This window comes from Tasmannia lanceolata, unplaced genomic scaffold (assembly GCF_043159265.1).
Source record: "Tasmannia lanceolata isolate RefF3 unplaced genomic scaffold, GAP_Taslan_0.1 ptg000023l, whole genome shotgun sequence".
NCBI lineage: Eukaryota > Viridiplantae > Streptophyta > Magnoliopsida > Canellales > Winteraceae > Tasmannia > Tasmannia lanceolata.
The window spans coordinates 21,883,066-21,888,062 of record NW_027518700.1 but is presented as its reverse complement, the minus strand read 5'-3'; positions in this window follow the sequence as shown (position 1 = coordinate 21,888,062).

Below are 4,997 nucleotides of genomic sequence, written 5' to 3'. Positions count from 1 at the left end.
TTTTTGAACATCATACAAATATGATGTCTCATTTCCTTGGAATTCGTAAAAATACGGTATTTCATTTTATCTGAGTCCATTAAAAATAGTCTCATAATTCTCTTTGAATATCATACAAATATGATGTCGCATTTCCTTGGAATTCGCATAAATACAATATTTCATTCTCTCTGAGTCCATTAAAAAATGGTCTCTTAATTCTCTTTGAACATCATAAAAATATGATGTCTCATTTCCTTGGAATCCGTAAAAATACGGTATTTTATTCTCCCTGAGTCCATTAAAAAATGGTCTCTTAATTCTCTTTGAACATCATACAAATATGAGGTCTCATTTCCTTGGAATCCGTAAAAATATGGTATTTTATTTTATCTGAGTCCATTCGAAAATGATCTCTTAATTCTCTTTGAAACATCATACAAATATGATGTCTCATTTCCTTGGAATCCGTAAAAATACGGTATTTCATTCTATTTGAGTCCATTAAAAAATGGTCTCTTAATTCTCTTTGAACATCATACAAATATGATGTCTCATTTCCTTGGAATTTGCATAAATACGATATTTCATTCTCTCTGAGTCCATTAAAAAATGGTCTCTTAATTCTCTTTGAACATCATACAAATATGATGTCTCATTTTCTTGGAATCCGTAAAAATACAGTATTTCATTCTATCTGAGTCCATTAAAAAATGGTCTCTTAATTCTCTTTGAACATTATACAAATATGATGTCTCATTTCCTTGGAATCCGTAAAAATACAGTATTTCATTCTCTCTGAGTCCATTAAAAAATGGTCTCTTAATTCTCTTTGAACATCATACAAATATGATGTCTCATTTCCTAGGAATCCGTAAAAATACGGTATTTCATTTTATCTGAGTTCATTAAAAATGGTATCTTAATTCTCTTCGAACATCATACAAATATGATGTCTTATTTCCTTGAAATTCGTATAAATACGGTATTTCATTCTCTCTGAGTCCAATAAAAAATGGTCTCTTAATTCTCTTTGAACATTATACAAATATGATGTCTTATTTTCTTTGAATCCGTAAAAATACGGTATTTCATTATATCTGAGTCAATTAAAAAATTGTCTCTTAATTCTCTTTGAACATCATACAAATATGATGTCTCATTTTCTTGGAATCAGTAAAAACACGGTATTTCATTCTATCTGAGTATATTTAAAAATGGTCTCTTGTTCCTCTTTGGGATCCATATAAATATGATGTCTCATTTTCTTGGAATCTGTATAAATACGGCATTTCATTATCTGCCAGTCCATTCGAAAATGATCTATCTCTTATTTCCCTTTGGCCTGTACAATTACAGTGCCTCATTTCTGTTGAGCCTGTTTGAAAGCAGTATCCATTCAAAAATGATCTTCATTTCCTCGTTGCCCATTTAAAAACGGCGCTGCTTCATAATTATCTTTCATTCTGAGTTGCGTAATTTTTGCAAATCAGATTGAATCAATTTCTCCATTTTTCTAAACCACCAAGTCACGGTGTTTAGAGTAAATGATCTTTATTATGTTATAGAACTTCATCTAGGGTCTTGCATTAGGTTATGTTGTATTGTCTAGTGGATCCTTTGTTGATTAACGCTACGTAAAATGGTTCTGTCACTATTGCTTTGATATTCGATGACTACGTCATCTTTACCAAAGAGGGGCATCTGTAAACACCCCCATTTTGCTACACCTTAAAAAGTAAAAGATTCGGTAGTTTGTCAAGTCTCGAGTCCATATTTCGCAATAGATTAGACATCCATACATTCTAGGGTAGATTTCATCTCATTTTAGGTGTTTGGAAGTTGATTCGTAATACTAAAGGTTTCTAGGGTGTTCCAATTGTATCAGGAAGATGAGAGTACAAGTTTCCAAGCAAGTGAAAAACCTGCTATTTTTAGAAATTTTAGGGTTTCCCTCATTTTTGCCCATTTTTGCATTACAGGGGTATTTTGGTCATTTCCGATGTATCCCGTTTGACCCCCGAGTTGTGTCTAAGAAATCTTGAGCGATTCCATGAATTTTCGAAAACCTGCTATTTTTGAAATTTCTCAGGGTTTTCCTTAGTTTCACTAAATTTTTGCACCTCGGGATAATTTGGTCTTTTCTTATGTAATATATTGATCCCCGAAATGTGTCTGAGAGATTATGAATAATTTCCTGAATTTTGAAAAACCTGCTAAATTTTGAGTTTCTCAAGGGTTTCACTTAACTTGGAAATTTTATATGTCAAGGGCATTTTGGGTATTTTCAGGGGGTACTAAATGATCCTGTTTGATATTGCTTACCAAAATGACCCAATTTTAAAAGTTTCTATTTTTAAAGTTTGACCACAAAGACTTTCCATTTTTAACTTTCCCCTTTAAAGGGTGAACCAATTTGAGGGTATTTTGGTCGCATTTGGATGTGTAATGGTCAAATAGGGGTATTTTGGTCCGAAAATTTATTTTTTCTACACGGGATGGTTCGACCATATGTCGATGGTGCACCATAAATGTCATATAGGTTGGGTTTATCAATAAAAAATTTAAATTTAGGGGATTTTATTGAATTTTCATTGAAAAAATTCAAAATACATGTCATGAGGCCCATTGGACCCCACAAGGTTGGGGTCCATGTGGACCCACCTATGTGGGTTAGCCACATAGGTGGTTGGTGACATCATATTTGTTTTGAAAAAATAATAAAGAAATGAAGAGTTATAATTAGAAATAGCTTGTATGATCAGGTTACTAAAACGGTCATAACTTTTTACCTTCTCATCCAAAAACTTTGCTATTATACTTGTTTCGAACGTATCGAAAACATCTACAACTTTCTAGTTTATAACTTTTCTTGAGTCATTCATAAAAGCTAGTTTCTTATGTAAGAAGGCTTCTAGATTGATTTATAACATAGATTATAGGCTTTTAAAATCTAAAATTTAGCCCGAAAATTAATTTTCTTCCACATAAATCTTGAATTTCTTTCTTTTCTTTTCAATATGGAATTTTTCAAAGCAAGTGTTTGAAAAAAAGTATCTTTTTCAAAAAACAAATTTTTTTAGGGTTCTAAAAATTCTAAAACTACTGAAAATCATGATATTTGACCATGGTTTGACCGCTTCGGTTTCCGTTTTATTTTTCGAAAGTTAACCCAACAAAGGGTTATTTATTGAAGAATAAAATGGAAAATGGGTCCAATCAAGTCCAACATTCATGAAATTTCGTTTCCAAACCAATTTTAGGATTTCCATTTCACCATAAAATTTTTGAAATTTTTTGATTTTTGTTAATCCGGTTTTAATTTACTTTAATTTTGGGTTATTTTTAATAAATATCAAACGATTTTAAAAATTTGTGAAAATTTTCAGAACTCATGTTTAATTATAACTTGCAGTTCTCATGGAATAAAATTTGAAAAAATATTTTATTTACTATTTTTAATCAATTCTTCGGTTTACGTGCCGTAATTCTTTTTCGTAATAAATTAGTAAATTTTTGAAAGTTTTCTTTACAAACCAGTAACCCAGTAACTTAGGTTACTGGAATGTTAGAGAAAAATTTTCAATTGGTGTTGCAAAGTTTTAATATGGTTTTGTAATTTATTTTAATAAATGGGTTTCAATCCTTAGGAAACAAATTCCCCTTTTCTATTTAAAAATCAATTTTATGGAGAAGATTCAAGTTTTAAGTTTTGAAATTTTGATAGAAAATTTTATAATCTATTATACATCTACTGGAATTTTTTATTTGATTTTAGCATACCATTAGGTTTGCTTTTTAAGTAATTCTTTAGTTTCATCCGATTTTTGTGTGAATTTCAATTAGCATCAAATCATAATAAAAATTCATGAAAGTCATACAGTAGTCAAATTTCATTATTACCTTTATACTGTAAGAGTTTGAGTCGATTTGAAATTGATATGTTATAGGTTGCTGTGTTAATCTATAATCTGATTTGAATTTTGAAAAATCAAAAATTAATATCAAACCTTAATGATAATTCATGAAACGTTTCTAGTAAGTTTTAATCATCTATATCTTTATTCTGTGAAGTTTTGGATTAATTTTAAATTGATATGCTATAGGTTACTGAGTTAATCTATAATCTGATTTGAATTTAAAAAAATCAAAACTTGATATCAAATCTTAATGCTAATTCATGAACATTTTCCAGTAAGCTACAATCATCCATATCTTGTTACTGGAAAAGTTTCAACCGATTTGGAGTTCGATTGCTTAGGGTTTCTGTATAATCCTAGCAATCTGGTCTTAATGTTAATAAATCATAATTTAATAGCAAATCAGCACAAAAATTAGTAAAAACCTCCAAAAAATCTTAACTTTACATCATGAATGTAATACTCAACTTGTTTGAAACAGAAACATTAGGGTTCATAGATCTCCCATGTAAATTCAATATATCGCGATAGCCTAACTGTTGAGATCGCAACCACAATTGTATACTAATTGCGATTAATTCTGCATAATTGAAGTGCGTAAATTATAGTATGATATTGGCTCTGAGGTCCATTGTCCACGGAAATCCTGAGAAACATGCCAGGCAATAAGATACTATAACTTACGTACTAAATTATACAAGGGTTGAGAGCATGTTTCCCATCCATGGTTGCGATTCGAGGCTGAAACTAATCAAGCCCTAAAGCCTTTGGTATTCAATAGATCTTAGGAATCGAAAACTTTCAAAGAATTAAAAATCATTATGTTCAATAAATCGAATTAACTCGATCTGCGTCTTAGGAGCCGTTTGATTACGGTCTCCTATCATAGGAACCTTTAGGGCCTCTTAGGAACACTTACGACACATTGTGTCCTAGGTTTTAGGGAGTCCCAGAGTTAGGAATCCAGCCTCATCATGGTCGTTTGCTATGGATAGCAACCGTGCTATAGATCTAGTTACACTAGTCACCCAATTTTTTCTTAGGACAAACCTAGTTGTCTAGGATGTAGGTTAACCTGCATTAGTCTAAGGGACGTCT